The sequence below is a fragment of the Eptesicus fuscus genome, chromosome 5 (genome assembly GCF_027574615.1).
Source record: "Eptesicus fuscus isolate TK198812 chromosome 5, DD_ASM_mEF_20220401, whole genome shotgun sequence".
NCBI classification, from domain to species: domain Eukaryota; kingdom Metazoa; phylum Chordata; class Mammalia; order Chiroptera; family Vespertilionidae; genus Eptesicus; species Eptesicus fuscus.
Window position 1 is genome coordinate 42,443,081 of NC_072477.1, and position 25,922 is coordinate 42,469,002.

The following is a 25,922-nucleotide window of genomic DNA, read 5'->3' on the forward strand; positions in this document are numbered from 1 at the left end:
ATTCTGCTGTTGATGAACATTTGGATTGTTTCAATGTGGGCTATTTTGAATAGAGATCCTATTAACATTCTTACCCATGTCTTTTGATGGACAGACACCCTCATTCTTATGGGGTACACTTATGCACTCATTTTTATCAGGTATAGACTGCTGCTCCCTGTTTGAACACTAGTTCCCCATGGTCAGTGGTCGGCAAACTGCGGCTCTGTTGACTAATGGGTTTGCCGACCACTGCCCATGGTCAATAGCAAAGTGCTGTCCTGAGCGAGTTGGGTGAATGCGGGTGTAGCTCCTGCGCTTCTTGAGCACTGAGCTCCGCGCTGATTGCTGCCCAGAGCCTGAAAATGGCTGTCTTGTATATTTTGCCTCGTTTTCATAGTTGTTTATGGCTGCAATCGAAAGTCTTCTTTCTTATTCTCTTATCAACTTCGATACCACGTCCTCTGAGAAAACATTTATCAAGCTGGATAGTAATTGCCTGTTTCATTGTCTTTCTTCCTGAAATCAGGGGTTATAATCCTTAGCATTTAGTAGATGCTCATAAGAACATACTTTGAAAAACTGGATTAATTATTTGAGCCTCTCTCAACCAGCCCAGGCGTAAGATACACAGCATCCATAATCTTTTCATATAAAGGGTTAGAAATTAAATGGAACTGGCTTTTCCAAGATATAATTTGTTTTGACTAATATTTGTTTATTAAACATCTGTTAATAAATGTTGCCAGGCTCTGCAAAATATTGATTTCGGTAAAACATGGCTTCACTCCCGAATAACTCACAGACCAGTTGAGGAAGCAACACTAATATCCTTGAAATAATTAAAAAACAGTACAAGACAAAATATGACCCGGTGTTAATTATGTTCATCTGTGTAAGACACTTTCTCCGTGAAGACCTGCTGGACCCTTCTCTTTGCCTGCAGTGGTCTTACCTTCCCCGAGCCTCTCTCTTGTGACACAGATCACCTCCTACCTCAGCCCGCAGCCCCGGCTCTTCCTACCTCCTGAGTGTGGGCTACCTGGCTTCAGTCCTTACGCCAGAGCTTGCACACCTCGGTCTGCATTTCCTGGGCCTGCCGTGGGGCCAGCGGATCTGTGTTTTAAAAAGTTCCCCCAAGAAGATTCTAGCAGGGAGGCTGGGGCCACAGAAGCACGCCATCTCCACTGAGGGGAGGGAGATGCTAGTGGGAACCAGCGTCGCTCCTCAGCCTCTGCCCCAAACCCAGGTCCCAGCATTGCCCCAGAGCAGGGCCCACAGCTGTCCCCCACCACAGGCTCCAACGGGGTCTGGTCCCCAATGACCAGGTTGGGAGCCTTCTGGAGCATCAGGGGCAGCAGCCCCGGATGTCAATGGCTGGAGGAGATGGGACACACCTGGTGGGGCTGCCACTTGATGAACTCTTCCCCTTCTGCCCAGCGCATCCCCAACTCAGACCTCAAACTGCACAGCGCAGGCCGGGCACCCGAGCTTCACACATCTTGAACAGCTTTCCCGCCAGGCCTGGGTTTTAGCAACAATAACAACACTCACAGGCACACAAGAAGGAAAAGAAAACAAATTCCTCTCGGCCTGAGTATTCTCTGCCCCTACGTTTTAAGCCCTTGTGCATTTTCAGAGAAATTTAATCCACATGACTCTACTGCGCGTACATTGAACTCATTAAGTCGGTTGGTACGAGCACTGGATGTCCCGGAGCCCAGTGTAGGCTTGGCAGAGGGCTTCTCAGGCCTCTGGTCCCTTGGCGCAGGAAGCCTCGTGGCGCTGAGATAACACGGAGCTGGGCCCCACAAGTTTCCAATTTGTCATTGAAGCTCACGCCCCTGGAGGGAGAAGCCTCAGCTGTCAGCAAGGCAGGGCACTTAGCCTCCTCCCCTCCCCTGGGGAGCAGGAGCCTGACAACACACACGGGCTCCAACAGGAGACCCCTTTGAAACTCAGCGGCCTTTAGGAGGCCAAGGTGAATACAGGTCCAGGGACATGAGCAACTTGTAAGAGAAGTAGGCTTGTCCCCACTTTACAGGCATGGCAACTGAGACTCTGAAGAGAGGGAGAGAGATGACATAATTAGCAAGTGTCTGAGCCAGGTCTGGAGCCCAGATCTTATTGGGCCCAAGTGGAGGGGGTTGCACAGAACAGAAGCAGCCCCACCCCTGAGGCTGGCCAGGAACATACTGTCTCCAAGGCCCATGTCCTTCCTCACTGGCTACGCTGCTGGCCCCACGAGAGAGCTGAGGCTGTGGTGTCCTCAGAGCCCATCACTGGCATAGTCACATAAGCAGCCTGTGGGGAGAGTGAGTGCGTGGCGCAGCCGGGAAGAGAGGGCGTATGCTCCCAGAGCCCAGTCCTGGATGATAAATACCAAGAGAGGGCACCCAGGAAGAACTCTGGGAGGTCGAGTAAGGGAGCGTGAATTCCTAGCTCAGCAGGACTGGGTGGAGGGAACCTGGAAAAGAAGAAGCCACATTTAGAGAAAGGACACTGTCCCGAGGGGCTGGAGGAGAAGGTGCGGAAAACAGAGCCGTGAGACCAAAGACTGGGAGAGTGAGGATTCTACGTCGGAGGTTTTTAAGTACCAGGGCAAGAGGATTGTCTATGGGCCCTGGCGGGTCTGACTCAGTTGGTGGAGCATTGTCCTGTGCACCAAAAGGTTGCCAGTCGATTCCTAGTCAGGGCACATGTCCGGGTTGTGCACCTGAAGATAGGTTTTTTTATTATTGATTTGAGAAAGAAAGGAAAAGAGAGAGAAAGAGAAAGAGAAAGAGAGAGAGAGAGAAACATCCATTGGCTGCCTCCCGCATGCGCTCTAACCAGGAATCAAACCTGCAACCTAGGTTTGTGCCCTGACCAAGAATCAACCTGCAACCTTTTTTGGCTCCAACCAACTGAGCCACCTGACCAGGGCCACCAGAGTTGTAATTTTTAGGGTGATCAATTTGGCTACCATGTGGAGGATGGAACTGAGAGAGGAGACCCTGGAAGCGGGAGTCTGGTGGGAAGGCTGTAGAAGACTTGGTGAGTGGAGGGTCGAAAGCGTGGGGTCTTGTTGAAGGGGCCTGCTTTATGAGCATCAGTAGTTCAGTCATTCATTCTTAAGAACCTGTGCTAAGTCTGGGAATACAATGGTGAACAAAATTGCCAAGTCCCTACCCAGATGCAGCTTTTCTTCTGCTGGAACAAGACATATTTTTAGTTTGTCCATCGTCTGTCGGATGGTGAGATGTACAACGGAGAAGCATTAGGCAGGGTAAGGGGCTTGGAGCAGTGGGTGAGGATGCAGGCTGCTGCCTTATACAGACCATCAAGGAAGGCCTCAGTGCTGGGTGACAGCCATCGGAGACTGAAGGGAAGGGAGACTCTCAGACAATCATAGATATTTGAGCAAAGAGCATTCCAGGCAGAGGGAATGGCAAGTGCAAAGGCCTGAGGTAGGCGCTTAGAAATCGTTTACCTCCACCCCCTTATTTTACAGACGAGGAAACTGAGGCCCAGAGACTGTACCAAGGTTACACAGCAAGTCGGTGGGAAAGCCAGGACTGAAACCAGGTGTCCCATCTCCCAGTCCCATTGCTTCCGCTTCCGGTGGCATTTCCCTCTGGAGCTTAATGGAAACCGCCAAAGGGTTAGTTCACCCACCTTCCTGGGTCCCTTGTCTCCAGATTACGAGGTGATATCTCCCTAAACTAAATGCCAATTCGGGTAAGGCATTACCACAATGCCTTTATGCACTGACCTTCCAAGATAGCAAATTTGCATTTTCACTGCGATCTTCCACGTCTTAAACTCAGAGGCCCCCAGATGGTATAATTTGGGGCGGATGGAAAAAGTAATCCCTGAGGAATAAAACCACAAAAGTTGACTCTCGAGCCTGGGCCGAGGGGTGAAGCCCCGAGCCCTGCCATCCCCTCCCCTCCCAAGCAGGTTTCCCAGGCCTCGTGTAGGACCCTTCCTGCAGGGTTAGAGCAGTGGCGGAGGGGAGTACAGCGCTTCCTTGGCAAATAAGTGAAGGCACATGAGAGTGCTCCTACTCAGGAAAAGTCTCGGCTTCAGAACCACACAAGCCTGAGTTCCTTCCCTGTGCAGCCGCTTTCCAAGCTGCGGGAACCCCAGCACATCACATCCACCTCCTGCGCCAAAGGGTTGCTAGCAGAGGAAGCAGGAGGAGGAGTGTGGAGTGTCTACCACGGGCAGATGCGGGGTACGCTAGCTCCTTCGGTCTGTCCCCTGAGAAAGGGTAAGGGAGAGGTTTCGAGGAAACGGGCCTCAAGAACTCTTAGTTGGACAGAATGACAGAATGACATCCATGCCTGTCCCCTCGGGTGCCAGTGCGGGTTGTGAAGCCTGGGGCAGCCTCAGGCTTGGTGGCTGTGTAAGTCTCTCTAAGGAGCATCCAAAGCTCCCCCTTTTCCTGGCTCAGGCCCCCAGCGCGGGCTCCCAACACCACAGCACACAAGTGCCCTCTGCTATTTTCTCTTGGAACATATAAAACCCGGCACCATGACTCACTCTGGTTAAAGGATAAATCACTACAGGAGCAAAGCCCACGGTAGGATGAAACCAGCCAATGCATGAGAGAGACGGAAAAAGAGAGAGAAACGGTACTCGTGGGGAAATGTCGGCCCAGGATCCCAGGCCAAGCCACCCCGCGGGCCTGGCAGGCAGCATGGGCAGAACGAGTGTAAGCGGCAGGGGCTAAAGGAGTGGGAATCCAGACAGTGGTCCTCATGGGAGGAGCTGGGGGACCTTGGGGCCTCAGAAGCACAAAGCAGCATTGCGGGCAGCCGAGAGCCTGACAGCTGGGATCATGGGGAGATGGAGGCAGTGCGTGTGTTTTCCACGCAGCCTGCAGAAGGCCCCCGAGGCTCCCTGTACCTCCAAGCGTCGTTTTCCTGGGACTTGGAGAGGATGTCAGTGAGGCCCAGGTAACCTCGGACACTCACACTCCAGTCACCTGGAGCCAGAGCGAAGGCCTGGCATCATGGCCATGGAAGGGTCGAGGCAGGGGGCCAACCACAGGGGGTTTGGGAGGGTAAGTCACACGATCTCAGTAGTAGAAACATGGAAAGAAAAGTCTCCTGGTTACTAACCTCCACGAAAGAAAATAAATTTAATGTGGGCAGTTCAGGGAAGCCAGAGGGGTTTGCCAACTCAGCATCTTCTCCAACCGCTGCCCCCCCTTCAGCAGCCTGTGGGCTCTTCATTCTTCCCCCTTCTCTGACGCCAGCGCTGTTGGTTTTGTGACCCCAATGCCCTTCCCAAGTCCAGCAAGGAGAGGGAAAGAGAGTGCCTCGCACGAGGTGAAGAATAAACTAATGCTTAAATTCACTCCATCTGGACAATGATTTTATATTGGGGTGGTGGGGGGGATGTTCATTGAATCATACTTGGAGAAGTAAGCAAATCATAAGTGACATATAACATACATGTAATGATCATATCCATCTCAGTCAATGTTTCCTATGTGCATATACTCATGTAACTGCCACACTGATCAAGATAGACTTTTGCCAGGACCCTCATCATCAATGTCCCCTCCAAAACTAATCACTATTTTGACCATGATCAAAGTTGATTAGTTTAGCCTGCCTTTGAACTTTATAACAATGGAATCTTGTACTATTTTGTGGAAGACTTGTTTTTATTAAAGTACTAGAGGCCCGGTGCACAAAATTCGTGCACTGGGTGGGGGGTTGTCCCTCAGCCCAGCTTGCACCCTCTCCAATCTGGAACCCCTCAGGGGATGTCTGACTGCAGGATCCCAACACCACAATACACAAATAAACCGGCAGTTGGACATCCTTCTCACAATCCAGGACTACTGGCTCCCAACCGCTTGCCTGCCTGCCAGCCTGATCACCCCCTAACCACTCCCCTGCCAGCCTGATCAACACCTAACTGCTCCCCTGCCGGCCCGATTGCCCCAACTGCCTTCCCCTGCCGGCCCGGTCACCCCCAACTGCCCTCCCTTGCTGGCCATCTTGTGGCAGCCATCTTTGACCACATGGGGGCGGCCATCTTGTTGCAGGGTGTGAGGGTCAATTTGCATATTACCTCTTTGTTATATAGGATAGGTGACATACAAAATTATATTAGCTCTAGGTGTAAGACATTTACATACCTTAAGATGTGATCACCATGATAAGCCTAGTAACCATCTGTCACCATCCAAAGTTATTACAATATTATTGACTATAAGGAAACGATCCATAAAACAAAAAGGCAACCTACTGAATGGGAGAAGATATTTGCAAATGGTAAATCCAATAAGGGGTTAATGTCCAAAATATATAAAGAACTCATACACTCAACATCAAAAACCAAACAACAATCTATTAAAATCTGGACAGAGGACCTGAATAGACACTTTTCCAAAGAAGACATGAAAAGATGCTCAACATCATTAACCAAAACCACATCAAAACCACAGGTATCACCTCATACCTGTCAAAATGGCTGTGATAAAAAAAAATAATAAATAACAAGTGTCAGTAAGGATACGGAGAAAAGGGAACCTTTGCACATTGTTGGTGAGGTTATAAATTGATTCAGCCACTAAGGAAAACAGTATGGAGGTTTCTCAAAAAATAAAAAATAGAACTACCACATGACCCAGCAATTCCACAAAAACGTTAATTAGAAAAGATATATGCACATCTAGGTTCATTGCTGTATTATTTACAACTAGAGGCCCGATGCATGAAATCTGTGCAAGAGTAGGCCTTCCTTCCCCTGGCTGCCAGCACCAGCTTCCCTCTGGCACCCGGGACCCAGGCTTCCCTTGCAGCCCTGGCTTCGTCTGGAAGGTTGTCCAGAAGGACATCCAGTCCAATTAGCATATTATGTTTTTATTATTATAGATAGCCAAGATATGGATGCAATATAGAGAATGACTTCTGATCATTTCATAGGTTTGAATTTTCAAGACTGATACTCAGTTTTTAATTGCTCTTCAGCACTTTATCTGTAATTATCATACCTGACGCTAGGAAGAGTAAGGCTGACTAGTAATGAATGGCTCCTCTCTCCAGTCACCTAAGCTTCCCATAGATGTCACTAACTCAGGGCAGCATGCACTTCCATTCAGTTATGCGATAAAAAGTGAAAAGCAGAGCTGCTTATTGAAAACCACAAAGTTGAATATATGTGTTTTAAGGTTATATACAAGCTAGAGGCCCGATGCACAAAATTTGTGCAAGGGGCTCGGCCCCCACCACAGCAGCAGCCGCCTCTGCCTCAGCCCCTGCCACCACATCTTCATCCAGAAGATTGTCCAGAAGGATGTCCGGTCTAATTAGTGTATTATGCTTTACACTTTAATAAAAGCGTGATATGCTAATTAGACTGGACGTCCTTCCAGACAACCTTCCAGACAAAGCCGGGGCTGCAAGGAAAGCCTGGGTCCCAGGTGCCTGCCGGCAGCTGGAGGGAAGCCCGGGTCCCGGGTGCCAGAGGGAAGCCGGTGCTGGCAGCTGGGGGAAGGAAGGCCTACTCTTGCATGAATTTCGTGCATCGGGCCTCTAGATAGAAAAACAAATCCATGTGCTATATGCTTTTTCTTACTAATTTTAACTGTTACCAATCACTACTTAACCTACCTCTTCTTTTCTCCAGGATTGGATAGAATACCTCCTTCTAATTTTCCCTGACTCCTTCGTGAACAATTAACAGCTCCTCAGGATTTCACTCTTTCAAATGGTTTTTCTTCTCTTTCAGCAACTTCTCTTCCGCACAGCTGCACACTCAGATACGCTGCCAATGGCAAACGCTTGTTATTGACTAGCAACCATCTTGACAAGGTTTCTGTTGAATTCCTAAATCCTATACACTTTCCCTATTAAATAATTTCTTCTTGGTTTACCTATAATCAGTCACCCTGAGTCAATAATGCAGAGAGACATGGAGAGAGAGCTGTAGACAAAGCCAATTAAGAGAAATGGAAAATGAAATGGGGAACAGGAAAGAGGAGAGAGGAAGATGAAATGAAGACTAAAGAGCAAGAGAGATTAAGGGGGAATGAGGACTGTGAGCCACCAAGGGTAGGGCTTGCCTTTTATTCATCTTTGCTTTTTTAAAAATATTTTTATTGATTTCAGAGAGGAAGGGAGAGGGAGAGAGAGAGATAGAAACATCAATGATGAGAAAGAATCATGGATCAGCTGCCTCCTGCACACCCACTACTGGGGATCAAGCCCACAACAAGGGCATGTGCCCTGACCAGGAATCGAACCATGACCTCCCGATTTGTAGGTTGACACTCAACCACTGAGCCATGCTGGCCAGGCCATCTTTGCATTTTTAGAGGAGAGGATAGTTCTAAAAGTCTAGTGGCCTGAGCTAAATCTCAGGGAAGCCCAAAGCTGAACATTCTTTGTTTTTTCTTTTTTCATTTTTTATTGTATTAGTTTCAGGTGTACAACTCTGTGATTAGACATTTACATAACTTACAAAGTGAGTAACCCAATAAATCTAGTATCAATCTGATACCAGATATATATTTATTACAATATTAATGACTATATTCCTTATGTTGTACTTTACATCCTCATGACTATTCTGTAACTATCAATTTGTACTTCTAAATCCCTTCACTTTTTTCACCCATCCCTCCAATCCCCCTTCCATCTGGCAACTGTCAAAATGTTCTCTGTATCCCAGTCTGTTTCTGTTCTGCTTGTTTATTTTATTTTTTAGATTCCCCATATAAGTAAAATCATCTGGCATTTGTATTTTGCTGTCTGACTTATTTCACTCAGCACAATACCCTCCTTGTCCATCCATGTTGTTGCGAATGGCAAGATTTCATTATTTTTATGGCTGAATCATATTCCATTGTATATATGCACCACTTCTTTATTCATTCATCTATTTAAGTTGCTTCCATATTTTGGCTATTGTAAATAATGCTGCAATAAACATATGGATGTATATGTCTTTTTTACTTAGTGTTTGGGATTTCTTCACATAAATATCCAGAATTGGGATTGCTGTGTCTGTCTTTGTCTCTTGTTATAGCCTTTGTTTTCAAGCCTATTTTGTCTGGTATAAGTATTGCTGCCCCAGGTGTTTTTTTTTTGTTTCCATTTTCACGAAATAGCTCTTTCCATCCCTTTACTTTCAATATGTGTGTGTCTTTCAATCTGAAGTGAGTCTCTTGTAGACATATGTAAAGGTCTGGTTTTGTTATCCAGTCAGTCACCGTATGTCTTGTTTTTCTTAAATTTTATTTGTTATCTTTATTGTTGAGAATATTACAGATGTCCCTCCTTTTTTCCCCAATTGCCCCCCTCCATCTGGTTCCTGCCTTCACCACCCTATTGTCTATGCCCATGGGCAATGCATCTATGCATATAAGTTCTTTGGTTAATCTCTTTCTGCCCCCCCTCCCCACTTCTCTCTGAGATTCATTAGTCTGTTCCATGTTTCTATGCCTCTGCTTCTATTTAATTCATGGATTTGTTTTGTTCATTAGATTCCACATATAAGTGAGATCATGTGATATTTGCCTTTCTCTGACTGGCTTATTTCACTTAGTATAATAATCTCCAGATCCCTCCAAGTTGTCTCAAAGGGAAAGAGATCCTTCTTTTTTACAGCTGCATAGTATTCGATTGTGTTTTTTTTATTGGAGTATTTAATCCATTTGCATTTAAAGTAATTTTTGATAGATATGTATTTATGGCCATTTTAGTATTCATGTTTTTTTCTTCTTTTTTTCTTAAAAAAGACCCTTTAACATTTCTTGTAATAGTGGTTTGTTGGTGATGAAGTCCTATATCTTTTTCTCTTTTGGTCTGGGAAGTTCTTTATCTGTCCTTCAATTCAATATGATGGCTTTGCTGTGTAAAGTAATCTTGGTTATAGGTCTTTGCTTTTCATCAATTTGGATATTTCATGCCAATCCCTTCTAGCCTGCAAAGTTTCATGGAAAAATCAGCTGCCAGTCTTTAGAGAGCTCCCTTGTAGGTAACTAACACTTTTTTCTTTCTACTTTTAAGATTTTCTCTTTGTCTTTAACCTTCGGCATTTTAATTATGATGTATCTTGTTGTGGGTCTCTTTGGATTCATCTTTTTTGGGACTCTCTGTGCTTCCAGGACTTGTATGTCTATTTTCTTTACCAGGTTAGGGAAGTTTTCCATCATTGTTTTTTTCAAATAGGTTTTCAATTTCTTGTTCTCTTTCTTCTCCTTCCAGTATCTCCCATGATGTGAATGTTGATATGCTTGAAGTTTTCCGAGAGGCTCTTTACAACATCTTTTTTTTATTATTATTTTTTTTCTGTTCTGATTGGGTGTTTTCTGCTTCAAAGTTGAAGGACATCCTACCTAATAATAGACAAATATGCAAATTGACTGTACCCTCGCTATGCCCACGATTGGCCAGGAGGCGCGGGGGGGGCATGACTCAAGGTGACCGGGGTGGCTGATTGGGCCAGCAGGACGCTGAGCGTCTGTGCCATGGCTGTGCTGCGGCACAGAAGGGGCCTCTGGGGCAGCGAGCCCACGTCCTGCCGCGGACCTTCAAAAGCAGGGGAGCGGGGTGCCTGTCTGCTCCGGCACCTGGCCTTTCAGAAGCCTCCCCCGCACCAGAGGCTTCTGAAAGGCCTGGTGCACCAACGGACAGGCACCCAGCTCCCCCGTGATCAAAAGCGAAAGCGGGGGAGCTGGGTGCCTGCCCGCTCCAGCACCAGGATGGCAGGTTAGGCCTAGGGGACCCTACACGTGCATGATTTAATCATGCACAAGGCCTCTAGTTCTTGTTATAAAGGGCATGGAGATGATGGCCTCATAAGAGAGAGATTAAGATTTCCTGTCCTTGTCTTTCCTGTAGAAGTTGGAGGGGCCCAGCTAACTCAAGGTCAGGCAGAGGGCAGGTGAATGGTATACAGTGAATGGTGTTCTGGCCCAACTCCGGGCAATTTGCCCCGTGTCAGCAGCTTCTCTCTACACTGTCCTCTCTGCCCCTCCCCAACCACTGAGTCAGTGAGTTTGTTACCCAAGGAGGAAGACATTTCCAAAAATGTAATGACAGACTTTACCCTTCAGTGGTTCAAGTGAGTCCACAGCCTCTTTGTTTCCTGGTGGCTTTTCAAAATAAGAATAATGCTGTAATAAGAGCTATTACTCATGATGTGGAAATGAGAGGAGGAAAACTAACCTGAGCTTTGATTCAGATGGAGAGAACCTCAAAGGATTCTGCATAGCCAATAATTCCCTAGTGTAATTCAGGGCTTCCAGATGGAACACAGGGCTAGGTTCTGTGCACCCTGCTCTCCTACCCTCAGAGGTGGGGAGAGGACCCGGTAGGAGAGGGAGGCAAAGAGCCACCCTTAGCCAGCTGGGTAAGTTGGATGAGTCACCCAGCTTCTCCATATTGTAGTTTCCACAGCATCTCTCAGGGCTGTTTTGAGGTTTAAGTGCATCAATGTCAGAGGAAGTACCTAGCACAATCCTTGACACAGAATAAACTCCCCCAAACATTCATTCATGGCTGCATTAATTTATATGCTTGTTCATACAAAGTTCTTTGAAGGTAGATAAACACATAACCCTGTGTTTGTTAACTATTTCCTGATTGCAGGTCTGGAACCACTGACCTAATAATTATTTTTAAGGGGTCTAGAGCTCTCATGGATTCATAGGTTAATGCCTTTCAATGCTCATGCTGAGAGTGACCCTCAATGCCTAAATCCAAAGGGATGACTAATGGCAGGAATTTAGAGACCCTAGAAAGCAGGTGGGAGTGGGAAGAGACAATGCAATGCCCATGTAGGCATCTAACCATTGTCTACACTTTGGGCCACTTTAGATGGAGTTCTTCAGACAAGTGAGGGCAGAAGAGAGGGGATTTGGAATGTCAGTGAGGCATGGGTGGGAGGTAAGAAGGCAGATGAATCGTGTGAGCCTGGAGTTGAGACAAATTCCATGAAGACAGGAACTTTGTCCCTCTGGGCTCAGCCTTCACCATGGAAGGTATTTTAGAATGCCACACATAAGCACTGGCATCATCAGAACTCAGCTGTCATTCCCCTCTCTGGGGCCCAGACCCTCTTCACCTGGGTAACACCTGTTCACCCTGCAAGTCTCTATCCGATAGTCACCTGCTCCAGGTGGCTGAGCAAGAGCCCTGCCTCTGTGCCCCTGCCACACCTGGGCACCCCCTCTCTTAGCCTTGTCCTCCACACTGACATTATCAGGTGTCGATCTCTCGGCCCCCACCAGACTAAGGGTGTGGACTATGCTTCATTCACCTTTAAGTCCACAGTGCCCAGCATACAGTAAGTGCTCACTAACTCTTTCTTTGAACTGAACTTGTCCAAGCCTCTCCTTTTACAGATGAAGAAGCTGAGTCCCAGAGAGGGCAGATGACTCACCCAGGTCACTTAGCCCACCTGAGAGTAGACCAGAGCTAACCATAATGTGTCCACAGGCCCAAGACTGGAAAAGAGTGTCTTGGGCCTGTGGACACATTATGGCCTTTTCTTTTTCTACCTCCTCTGAGTCCACATGGCTAGAGCCCTGGACACAGTCAGAATAACGGGTGTTCCAATTGTGCCTCAGCTTCTACCCAGAGGATCCAATATTCTCTGGGCTTTTCTTTCTTCTCCAGTCAAAGAGAATTGCTCTCCTGTCTAGTTGCCTTCCCTAGCTATGGGTCCGATGCAATGAGCTGTTGGATGTGCACTCTGGGCACATCCTATATAATAAAAGCCTAATATGCTAAGTGTCTGGTCATCTGGTGACCAGTTGACTGTTCAATCAATCAAAGCATAATATGCTAATGATATGCTGCTAAGGCCGCTCAACTGCTCACTATGATGTGCACTGACCACTAGGGGACAGACAGTCAACCTGTCAACTAGTCACTATGATGTGCACTGACCACCAGGGGGCAGACGCTCTGACCGTTAGGTTAGCTTGCTGCTGGGGTCCGGCAGATCAGGGCCAGACACGCCCTGGAGCCCTCCCTTGGTCCCCACCCCGCCGGCCCCGATTGTGCACTGGTGGGGTCCCTCGGCCTGGCCTGTGCCCTCTCGCAATCTGGGACCCCTCGGGGGATGTCAGAGAGCAGGTTTCAGCCAGATCCCGCAGGCCATTCCCCTCGGGAGGGCGCCAGATGCAGGGCTCACAGCTGGCGAGCGCTGCTGCAGTGGCACAAGCCTCTCCCAATTGGGACTGATTGGGCGTGAGCCCACGGCAGACACAGTGGGGCCGGGATGAGTGTGAGTGGCAGGTAGAAGGTGGCATTGGACTGTGGGTTTCGGCCGGATGCCCGCAGGCCACCCCGAGGGATCCCACCCATGCACAAATTCGTGCACCGGGCCTCTAGAATAAAATATCACTTTCTAATTATGAACCTGATAGGCCTGCCCAGGTGGGAGAACAGGGAGTGCCAAGGCCTCTTTCCAGCTTAGGAGCTGTCAGCCTTCCACATACCAAGAAATTAAAACTATACATTCCACTGAGAAACATCTGCCTACACTATTATGGTGTTTATGTTTCATTTCCAGGGGAAAGAGTTGTTATGAAACTAGTGGGGGTGACGGGGTGTCTCTGACCATGACTTGAAAAAACAAGCAAGAGTTTATCAGACGTTTTGAAAAGAGAAGGAGAAATTTGCACACTGGACTCCCTCTGGGGGAACTGCAGACCACAGCCACCTTCCTGAGAGAGTGGGGCCAAGGGCACCCCAAGGTTGGTGGTCCATCTGCAAATAGGGCCCATAAGAGTTCAGCCCAGCTCTGCTCCCAGCTGCACCCCAAAAGTGAAGACTTAGCTTGTCTTCACAGAATGAGCAGCCCCCTCCATCTGCCCATCTATTTATTTATTCAACAATTTTTGAGCCTTGACTGTATTCAAGGTACTTTGACCAGCACTGAGGGGGAGATTTAAAGATGGATCAGGTTCTCTCTCTGCTATCTAGAAGCAAATTATCTAAAGGAAAGAAAAAGAGCCAAGAGAGATATAAACAAAGCATCATAGGAATTGAGGGAGAGAGCGTTCAGCTGAGAGATCAGGGAAGGCTTCCTGGAGGAAGAGGCCCTAAATGGGGGGTGGAAGTGGGTAGGCTGAGCGTTTGGGACAAAGAAATTACACACACAGAGGCAGGAAGAAGAGTGCCAGGTGTGATGAGAAAAACACAAGTGGCCCTGTGAGGTTGGCACTGAGAAGGGGAGGGGCGTTGTGCTAAATGGCAAAAGCTGGCCACTCTGTTCTTTACAGTCAGTGGGTCAGATTCTCATTTTCCCTTCAAATGGGTTGAGAACACCCTTCCCTCTTCTGGTCTAAGTACTCCTGCAACTTAGGCCAGAATGCTGTTTGGATGTAAGTTGAGGTGGGTCCAGAAGTTTCCAGGAACAAAGCAGAGAGCCAGGCTCATGAAATCAGCAGCTGTGGTGATGCTTGTCAGCAGGCTCTGTGCCCACGAGGACAGGGGCCGGCTCCAGGGCCAGCTTGTGTACACTGCTCGCACTGCCCCGCACAGCTGCTTGTGCACGGAGGCATTATTCATTAGTATTGATAAAAGGCCTGGTGCAATGGGGAAGTTTTTAAAGCACCTTAACAGCTATCCATAGAGAAAAGGGATGAGACAGTTTACATATCCATCAATCGGAAATGGCAACCAGTATAAAGGAAGCAAAGCTGTATTATCCATCTACACTAGGCCAGCCCCGACATCTGAGGGGCCTGGGTCAAGAAAGCGGATGGAGGCTCTGGGCACAGCCCATCACCTTTTCTCCCCACCTACAGCTCCCTCCTGGTAACTGAGGGGCCCCACAGGTGTGGACACCCCATTCAGTACATCCAAGCTCTGTCCACACCCCGGCAAGCAGCCACTCCTGGGCTAGTCCCGTTGATGGTGTGATCCACCACCGGAAAGTCAGATGCAGAGAACAGGCCTGTCCCAAGCTGTTTAGGGAGATTCCAGCATCCTGGGTACCCAGAAAGGTGGGATGTGGGCTCTAGGGGACCTGTCCCCTTGACCCCTAGGACTCTTCACCCCATAGGAAGTCAGAGCAGAACCCAGGACAGGAGCCCTGACGATCAGGACTACCAGTGAGTGTGGCATTGATAAGTACAACATGGAAATTACATAAAATAAATCAGTGAAAAAAGCATGCTATAGAACCACATATATAAAAGGAGTCCATATTTTCAATTCCATACATAAATGCCTAGGAGGTTTCCTGCATTCCTGTCATTGATGGCAGCGTTGTCTAGAGGGCTGGGTTGAGAAAGGGAAGCAGAGGCCTTGCATGTTTTCAAGTGCACAGTTCCACACTATGACCCTGTATTACCTTTATAATCTAAGAAATTTTTTTTAATATTTTTAAAGTAAGTTAGTGCTTTTTGTACCCATTAATGTAGGTATTTCTTATGTGTTTTCTTGTGACCAAAAGAAACAAAAAATTTTGTGTGAAACCCAATTCTGCACCATCAGTGAGGCTGCCGTGGTCATGATCCCCAGATGTGGTGAAAATTCCTGGAACAAATGCTATTTCACACGTCCAAGGGCCCTCACATCTGCTTCCTCAGCAGATCCGTCACACAAGGGCTCCCAATCCTGCCTGCACATCTGGGTACTTCTAAAAATAGATTCCCCGGGCCGTGTCCCCACCTGGTTGAATTAGAGCTTTCTGGAGATGGTGCCCAGGAATCTGCATTTGTACCTCCCCAGGGGATTCTAATGACCAGCAAGGTCTGGGACCCACCACCCTCAAAACCCTAGGTGGTAAGTAGCCCAGATGTATGTAGTCCCATTTGGTAGATGAGAACACTGAGGCCCAGGGCAGTTAACAGCCTGGTCTCCCAGTGGGGTTAACAGGTGTTAGAAGACAATGGAGGGCCATCGGTCAGTGATCCCAAATTGCAGGCTATTGGATTACAGTCGTCCCACTAAGCCAGGTGATTAGCTAATTCATTCGACAACTATATTTCAAGGATCTACTCTGTGCCAGGCACTGTTCTGGTTGCTGGGGTGTCTAGAGCTGCAAATCTAACCAACGAGGTCCTAGCTGCCTTGCAGCTCGCGTTCTCCTGGGAGGTAAGGATTAGAGGTGAATAAAGATGGCATCAGAGAGCACAAAGTGCTGTGAGGAGGGTAAGACCGGGTGGCGAGATGGGGAGCGACAGGTGGTCGAGTAATGCCTCTTGGGGAGGTGACATTGAAGCCGAGCCCTAAATGATGACTTGGCTGTGCAGCATTCATGGCAGCCCTGGTAAAAGTGGAGGCAGACAGGTGAGCAGCAAGGAGGTACTACAGAGCCTCGCAGTCCTGGCGAAGAGGGGGGATGTGGGGCTTTGAGCCCAGCAGTGTTGCAGGTCGCCATGACTCTGCTTTCCCACAGAAGCATTTCTCACACTGTGTTCTGATGCTTCTCAAACTGGAGTGTGCATTAGCATCTCCTGGAAGGCTTGTTAAAACCCACATGCTGGACCCCACCTTCAGCTTCTGATCCTGTCAGTCTGGGTAGGGCCCAAGACGTCTCCTTTCTAACCAGCTCACTGGGGAGGGGCTGAGAACCACGGTAAGAACCACTGCTGTGCTGTGATGGCCTGTTGACCAGCCTGAATCCTCTGCTAGGCTGGAGGCCTCCTTCAGGGCTAACATGACATCCATCATCTGCCCCCAGTGCTTGGTGCACTAATAGGAGCTCAATGAATTCTTTTTTTTTTTTTTAATGAATCTTTATTGTTCAGATTACAACTGTTTCTCCTTTTTCCTCCCATATCTCCCCACCACCCAGTTCCCACCCCCCCTCTGCCCTTACCTCCCCCCCCCCCGCTGTCCTTATCCATAGGTGTATGATTTTTGTCCAGTCTCTTCCCATACTCCCCACACAGACACCCCTTTCCCCCTGAGAATTATCAATCCACTCCCATTCTATGCCTCTGGTTCTATTAAGTTCACCAGTTTATTCTGTTCCTCAGATTTTTAATTCACTTGACTTTTAGATTCACTTGTTGATAGATATGTATTTGTTGTTCATAATTTTTATCTTTCTTCTTCTTTTTCCTCTTCTTAAAGAATACCTTTCAGCATTTCATATAATACTGGTTTGGTGGTGGTGAACTCCTTTAGCTTTTTCTTATCTGTGAAGCTCTTTATCTGACCTTCAATTCTGAATGATAACTTTGCTGGGTAGAGTAGTCTTGGTTGTAGGTTCCTGCTATTCATCACTTTGAATATTTCTTGCCACTCCCTTCTGGCCTGCATGGTTTCTGTTGAGAAATTAGCTGATAATCGTATGGGAGCTCCCTTGTAGGTAACTAACTGTTTTTCTCTTGCTGCTTGTAAGATTCTCTCTTTGTCTTTTGCCCTTGGCATTTTAATTATGATGTGTCTTGGTGTGGTCCTCTTTGGATTCCTTTTGTTTGGGGTTCTGTGCGCTTCCTGGACTTGTAAGTCTATTTCTTTCATCAGGTGGGGGAAGTTTTCATTCATTATTTCTTCAAATAGGTTTTCAGTATCTTGCTCTCTCTCTTCTTCTGGCACCCCCATAATTCTGATGTTGGTTCGCTTGAAGTTGTCCCAGAGGCTCCTTACACTATCTTCAACTTTCTGAATTCTCTTCTCTTCATGCTTCTCTGGAGGAGTGTCCTTGGCCTCTCTGTATTCCAAATCTTTGAGTTGATCCTTGCGATCCTCTAGTCTGCTGTTGGGTCTCTGTATAATATTTTTTATCTCAGTCAGTGTATGTTTAATTTCTAGTTGGTCCTTTTTTATATCCTCGAGGGTCTCATTGAATTTATCGGCCTTTTCCATGAAATTCTTGTAAAACCTTATAACCGTGTTTTGAACTCTATGTCCAGTCGCTTGTTCTCCTCCATTTCTTTGGTTTGTGATCTGTTTCCTTGCCTCCTCATTTTCTCTGCTTCCCTGAATTGGTAGGGTAGTTTTGTGTACTAGATGTCCTATTGGTTCAATGGGTCAGCCTCCCAGTAACTTGAGGTGGACACTCTTGGTGTACCCTTGTGTACTGTGTGTCCCCCAGCAGGAGCTACAGCAAGAACTAGTTTTCTCCTCCTTTGCTTGGGCGGTTTGGAGCAGTTTAACTGGAGCTGCAGTTAATTTGGTTGAGCTGCCAAAGAACAGGCCATTTATATGCAAAAGCCGCTGTGTGGAGCCTGGGCGGGTTTGTAGAATGTGCGGGGCGGGGTCTCTGGGCAGGGCGGGGTCTCAGGGCGTCACTAGGCTAGGGCGTGGCCAACGGCGATGACTGGCGTCAGCCGTCTCTGCCTTTCCCGTTTCCAAGTCCCTGCGCCCCGCGTTCCAGCGCAGTAAAACAATGATTGCTGGGCGCACCTCTGCAAAAAAGTCACTCTCACTTTCCGACCTGATGGCCTAGAGTCCAGCTTCTCCCCGTAGGTGTCTGGGTCCCCCGAGTGTCCCCAGAAACTGGATTTCAGAGTGATCGGGAGCTTGTCTCCCTTTGGGTTGAAGAAAAGCCGCACACCCAGTCACCCGCCGCCAGCCCGATTCGCGCGCCTCCGTACCTCACTCAGCTTTTCAGCGTTTGTGCTCCTTTCTCTTCTTAGTTGTAAATCTTCCACTCAGCCAGCTTTCCCGTGGTTCTGGGTGGTAGACGTTTTGTCTTTTAGTTGTATTTTTGAAATTGTTGTGTGAGGCAGCAGATTAGTTGTTTAACTATGCCGCCATCTTGGTTCCTCCTCAATGAATTCTTATGATTCAATGATGAGTAAGGGTGTGGACCATCAGCAACATGCAACAATGTGTGTAAAGCCCTCAGAACATAACAAGCACTGTGTCAATGTATTAGTCAGGGTTCTCCAAACACTGTAGCCTAGCCTAGCCCACCTAAAACATGCCCAGAACACTTACATCAGCCTATACTTGGGCAAAACCATCTGACACAATGAATACACTGTCTAGTATCACTTGTTCACGCTCGTGACCACGGAGCTGACTGGGAGCTGGGCTCACGGCCACTGTCCAGCATCACGAGAGAGTATCTGTCATGCCGCAGAGTGCTAGACCAGGAAAGATCAAAATCCAAAGAATGGTTCCTACTGAATGCATATCGTTTTCACACCATCGTAAAGTCAAAAACATCGTAAGTCAAACCACCATAAGTCAGAAACCGTCTGTACGCAAAGAGACTTATTATCAGGAGTTGACTCATGTGATTGTGGAGGCAGACAAGTCCCAAGATCGGCAGAGTGAGTCAGAAAGCTAGAGACAGGAGAGCCGATGGTGGAGTGCAGTCTGAAGGCCAGCAGGCTGGAGACCTAGGAAGAGCTGATGTTTCAATTTGAGTCCAACGGTTAGAGCAAGTCAATGTCCCAGTTCGAAGGCAGTCAGTCAGGAAGGATTCTCTCTTATCTGGAAAAGGGTCAGTTTTTTTGTTCTATTCAGGCCTTCGACTGATTGGATGAGGCCCATCCATGGTGGAGAAGCCAATCTGCTGTACTCAGTCTTCCAATTAAAATGCTCATCTCATCCAAAAACACCTTCATGGGCACATCCAGAATAATCTATATATGTAAAAGCCTAAGCAACTGGTCAACCGGTCACTATGACACACACCGACCACCAGGGGGCAGACACTTAATGCAGGAGCTTCCCCCTGGTGGTCAGTGAGCTCCCACAGCCAATCTCCCTCAACCCCTCCTCCAGGCCGGCCAACCTCCCACAGCCCCAATCAGTCTGATCGCTGGCCAGGTCGAGGGACTCCACCCGTGCACGAATTCGTGCACCAAGCCTCTAGTATTTAAATAAATAACTGGGCACCCCATGGCCCAGTCAAGTTGACACATAAAATTAAGCATCACAGTATTTGTGTTTGTTTAAACTACACACCAAGGATCCCCATCGCTGGTGAGGGTGTTACAGCAGTAGAGAGAGTAAAGGATGTGCTGGCAAACAGAGGGAGCTTCATTTTCCTGCCCTTCCCCCCCACCCCAGAGTCCAGGCCCTGCCAGACATCTGAGCCACTGTGAACCATAAGCCCCTCCTACCAGCCCAGGAAGATAAGCAGGTACCTTCATCTCCCCTCAGGCAGGTCCCAGGTGAGCGCTCCCCCCACACCTGCCCCCAGCCAGCGCAGCCCCAGGGCCCCCACCCCCAGTAGGAGTTTGCGCTGCTCAGCACTTCCCAGCCCCATCTTGAACACATTAGCCATCATACTCACCCTGGCTGGAGGAGATTACATTTTCCATGGAGAGAGGGAGGAAAAAGCCTTGCTAAAGAAATAATCTCTTTTGTTCCCTTGAGTTCTCTGCTCCTCAAGCGGAGCCCCCTCCTTGGTGCCCCTGTCTGATTTCAGGAAAGGGAAACGAAGCCTGGAGAGAAATGGAACAAAGGGCCTTGGTGGGTTTGCATGGAGAAAGGGTGCTGGGAGAGAGGAACAGGTGGGGAAGGGAAGGGGGTGGGAGAGGAGGATCCGGCCCAACTGGCCCCGGGGAGGGCACCGTGTCCCCACGCTGGGCATTGCATGCCCAGAGCTGGGCTATCTGAACACCCCGGCTTTTTACAATAGCCCAGCTCTGACACTGACCGGTGTCTCTTCACAGGCTTGTCACATCCACTGCCTGAGCCTCAGGTACTAACTGCCCTTCCAGCCTCAAAACTAATCACCTCAAAGGTGATCAAAATCAATACAATTTAATTGCATCAGAAGTGAATCGTTGAAATGAAAAGAATAGACAGTGATCATTGGACTTCCTGGGATGTAGATCCAGGTCTTGCAGCGAGGAGCAAAAAGGCTGGCCAGGGTGGGGATGAAGCCCACACCTTGCCTTTCCTCAGTGGTCCATGCTGGCCTCTGGGCTTGGGATCTCCTCCAGGGGCAGGCCCATCAGCTGGAGGTTTCCTCCTTCCTTCTCCAAGCATCTGATGGCCTTTTTCTGCCCATGGCATCTGCTCACCTCATCTGCTGGGAAACTAAGCTGTTCACACGTGCCTCCCCAGACACAGCCGGTAAAGGGCCAAGCTGGGCCTAGAGCCCCAGCCCCTGCCTCCAGGCTGTCCCCTCTCTGTGGCCTGGGGGAGCACTTCCCTGGGGGTCAGGCCACTGAGCATCAGTCCAGCTCTGCACCGGCTGCTCTAAGACCTCAGACACAGCGCTTCCCTGCTCCTGGCCTTCCAGGCCTCATTGGTAGGCCATGAGGTTAGCCCAAGGAGTCACCACATTCCCCCAGCTCTGCGGTCTGCCAGGCTAGTTACCAGGTAACCAGAAACTTCCCAGTGTAGGGCTCCCTATTCAAATGGTTGTGTAAATGCACATAGAACAAAAGGATTTCTGTTTCCCTAAGGCTGGGCCAGGGGACAGTCTTACACATTCAGTTAACCCGAGAAAAATAATGTGCTTGGCGTCTGAGAGTCCACCCATCACTCATGCAGCAAATATGTGCCCCAGGTGGAGCATGAGCTGGGGGATAGGAATCTGCTCCTTTCTCATTGGTCTCGGATGCCATGCTCCTCTTATCGTATGGTAATACATGGATTTCTAAGAGTAATTTTAACTATGTGCTTTTTTTTTTTTTTTTTGGCCTTGCACATTCTAGTTAGTATGTTTTCAGTTATAAATACCTGAAAACTCAACTCAATTGGGCTTATACAATAAAAAGTAGTTATTGCTTATATATCAGAAGAGCACAAGCTTCAGGTACAGTTTGATCCAGGGGTTCATAGTATCATCAGGACTTCAACTCCTCCTCTAGATGCTGCTCTCAGCCACACACACACATACACACACACACACACACACACACACACACACACAATGCATCAGCTCACACCTCTCATTGTCACAAGGTCACTGGCCAGGAGTCCCAGGGCTTGCATCTCATTGCCCAGCAGTCCCAGGGCTTGCATCTACATACCAGAGGAAAGGACCTACTTTGGCCCCAGAGTCCCAAACAGAAGCCCTGAGATTCACTCTGATTGGGTGACTTAAGTCATTTGCTCACCTGTCTCAGTCACTACAGCCAGGAGCTATGCTGGCCTAGCCTGAGGTATGTGCTTCATCCCCAGAACTGGGAATGGGGCCAGGCTCCCTGAATCCCATACAGAAATGAGGACTTTTGAGAAGAGGGAAGTGGAAACCAGGGAATCAAGCAACGTTGACTTTAAACGGAAGTTGGGTCACTCCACTGAAACTCTGTGCATGAAAAAATACACAATTTCTCAGCAACCCTTTTTCCAGGATCTGAGTCTGGAGGCTCCTCTTAGTCGTGAGGCAAAGCCAAAAGCTCCGATGCTGCTGCTGCTGACTGTGAGACAGAGGGCCACAGTAGCCAGTGGGCACCTCTTTCTGAGAGCCTTGCAGATCACCCCATGCTATGCAGCCGGGCACACAAGAACATCTTGGCCCTTAAGGAAAGATGACACTAAAGCACTGGCCACAACAGACAGCAGGGATTAGATGCTGGTTCATGTGGAAAACGTTGGGGTAATCATGGAGGGCTTCCTGGAGCAGGAGGGAATTTGTGCTGGATCTTAAAGGACTGATCTCCAGGGTAGGGTGTGCACACCACAGAGGATGTGCAGGACGTGATACGGGGGTATAGAAACAAAGTGATTCAAGTTCTACTTAGGTTTATGTTTTATTTGAAAAAAAACAGGATTATGGATATTTAATCTACAGATTGACAGTTGTTTAATATACACTGGTTTAATTAACGTAAAACTGCACACATTGGAGGCACATGTTACCTTTTTTTCTTACAGGAGTGGGCATCCTAAAAGGTTGAGAGACTAAAATTGCCTTAAAGGGTGGAGCCTAGGATAAGCAGAAGTCAGGATGAGTGTCCATGGGGCCTTGGAGAGGGTGTGAGGGAGGAAGCCAGAAACCCCTTCTCTTCGCCTGTGTCCTGCTGGGAGCCAAGGAACCCAGGGCCCAGCGGGACCCTGTCCGGCCTTCCTCAGGTGGCCAGATCCACGGTGAGCCTCCTCCCTTGACCAGGCCCTGCTTAGAGGGCAGCCACCAAGGAGGGGGCTTACAGGGCTGTGGCTGAAGCCTGCCACCAATCCTGCCATCCGCAGCAGCCCTGACCCCCGCGCCTCCACGGGAAGAATGCCGGGAGCCCACAGCCAGTGAGTCACAGCACACGGCCCATGGAAAGGGCCCAATGCTCACCACGACCTTTGGGGTTTGCCATGCCGTGCTGGTGCCCACGCCAGAGGGTGTAGGGTGTCCAGTCTCCACGAGGCACAGCAGGCCCTGAGGTTGCAGATGGCTATATAAGGCTGCGGCCGCAGGAGGTGGCAGGGGCTGCCAGACCCCGGGAGCAATTTGGCGGGTCTCGGTGATGACGCAAACATTTTCCCTGTGCTTAGGCAGTTCTCCCCTCGCAGTGAGACTGAATCATATCCTCAAAACCTCAAGCCCGACAGGCACACGTAATGCCGACACTCAAGAGTGGCAAGGAGGGCTGACCCAGGCCAATTCCTTCACGGCGAAGGGATATTTGGGGCAACACGGGGAAAGCTGTCTCAGGAGAGCTCTCTGCCACAACTGTGGGGCCTGGGTCCGCTCCCTTCCCGGGGCCTCAGTTTCTGCATCTGTAATATGGGGATAATAAGCCCTGTCCTGCCACCTCATGTAGTGCCACGGACACCCAGAGAGACCAGCTCCGGGAGGATGGAGCTGGATGTAAGGGCTGGCTCTTGTTCTTGGTCTTGTAGCAAATTCGGGGTCACTGAGACTTGGCAGATTTACTGCCTGAATGCCACATGTTGGCCATTACCAGGACACACAGCTTCCGGGAAGCCAGCAGTCTTTGTGCAGAGCTCACCTTGATTCAACCCCTTCTGTTTCTTGGTGTCCTTTGACGTCGGTGACTTTCCACGGTGCCCCTGAGGGGTAGGCAGTGCAGGAATCGATAACCCCATTTCGCAGCCAAGAACACCAAGGTCTGGAAAGGTCAGTGACTTCTCAAGGCCACAGGGCAAGCAGGTGACCGAATCAGGATGAAGACCCAGCCCCTGGATTCCCAGCCCAAAGACCTCACCCTGTGTTGGGGTCCCTCCGAGCAGGCCAGGGGGCCTCAGAGTCCCGATGTGTAAAATGGGAAGAAATGTGGGGAGTCTGCCTGGCCAGCTGCCGGGGTGTTTTCTAAGACACGAGGTAGCTCTTCTAGGAGATGGCCATGGTTTTCTCATCTAGAACCTGCTGTGCCTGATCCCCCCAGAGGCACCCTGCAAGCTGTTCCTCGAAGGCACTCCTTGCAGACAGCACTCCCCTACGGGCAGGGTGTGCTGGAGGGCACATTCCCCTGGAAGACTCGCTGAACTATCAGGTTGACCTTGAACACCAGAGCAGCCAGCAAAGCAAGCTTGGCGCCTCAGCCGCGCACACTGACACCTCTCTCTCTCTCTCTCTCTCTCTCTCTCTCTCTCTCTCTCTCTCTCTCATAGCCAAAAATCACATTGTCTAGACAAACAGATTTTATGAGCCCAATTAATTCCTGCCAGTCCAAAATGGGCATGCTTAATAAGTGATATATTTAGAATCCGTCATTATCTGGTCCCCAGGGGAGAAACCTCAGCTCTTATTTCATAGACTCTTAATTTCAAACAGAGCTCTATTAACTCCCACTTCAGACCTCACTTTCTTTCCTGACAGCGCAGAGAGGGGGGTAGGGGGGTAGGCGGGTAGGCGGGTAGGCGGGCCGGGGGAGTGTGACCACCAGAAGACACCAAAGTCCTGTAGAGCCTGAACCTCCAGGCCTGTCCCCTCTCAACCCTCTTAAGTCAGAAAATGACTGACTGCTTCTTCTTTGGGCCGAGTTGCAGGGTGGGTGGGGGAATGTGGTGGGGGGAGGGGGCAGCAGGGAGGCACAGCTGCTGGGAGGGCAGGGCTCCAGAAAGGCCATCTTGCTCCCAGCGTCTCACCGGTACCTGTGCCCAAACCTCATGGTCATCTATGCTCTGTCCCGCCTGGGAGGCCTCTCGGGCCACGAGAGCTGTGGCACCCGCTGCCCTGCCACGCAGCCTCCTGGGAGGGTTCCATTCTTGAGTGGCTGTTATCACGAGGGCCTGAGCCGAGGAGGCCGCTGCTGGCCGAGAGCTGGACAGGCACCCCACGCCTAGAGGGTCCCAGATGTGCCAGAGGCAGGCGGCGCTGGCAGAGCGGCAGGTGGTCACTGAGGGGAAACCCCCCCTGTCCTCAGGGTTTCGCTTTATATCAGCCCTGGGTTTCCGGCTGGGGGTGAGGCAGAGAGGGGGCTTTGGGGAGCCATAGGGGAAGGTGGGATTCTCCCTGGCCTCAAGGGAGGTGGCACCACCAGGTTTAGGCAAGCCAGGAAGGGGTCCACTCGTTATTTTCCAGAAGCAAGTAAGCAAGGTGTGCTAACTCCCAGTGGGTGCAGGACAAACTGGCACCAAGTAGATGGCTCACAAAAACAGGGCTTTGTTCTCTCGCAGTTCTGGAGGCCGCGCATCCGAAACAAGGGGCCGGCAGGGCTGTGCTTCCCCGGAAGGTTCTGGAAGAGAACCCTTCTTTGCCCCTTCCAGCTTCCGGTGGCCCCAGGCATTCGTTGGCTTGTGGCCGCACCCCTCTTAGCTCTGCCCCGTCCTCACAGGGCCTTCTCTCCTCAGCCTCCTTCACGTGTCTCTTGTAAGGACACTCGCTGGGTTTAGGGCTGTTGTGGGGAAGCCCCAAAAGTCTAAATTCAGCATCGATTCCAAAGAACTGACACGTAGCTTCATTCAAATGCGAAAGAGCTTTAATAGGAGAAGCTTACCGACATGGGCAAAGCAGCTGTGCTCCCAGGGGTGGCCGGCCGGGGAAAGCCCACCCCCTCCCCGGACAGGGTCTCTTTTTTATAGGGTGTGAGTAGTAAAAGCATATGGGGGTAGGCACACAGACCACCAGGAAGAATCCTGCGTGTCTAAGTTAACAGACTACGTCGGGCAGGTATCCGCACTCTGTACATTCATTAACCTCCTTCCAGGGGT

The 25,922-nt window shown here is 49.4% G+C and overlaps 1 protein-coding gene across 1 annotated transcript in view; it reads left to right on the forward strand.

Annotated features, from left to right (window-relative positions):
• Positions 1 to 25,922, forward strand: part of ITGA11 (integrin subunit alpha 11) — a 119,417-nt gene that overhangs the window by 30,899 nt on the left and 62,596 nt on the right. The gene's annotated exons all lie outside the window — the stretch shown is intronic.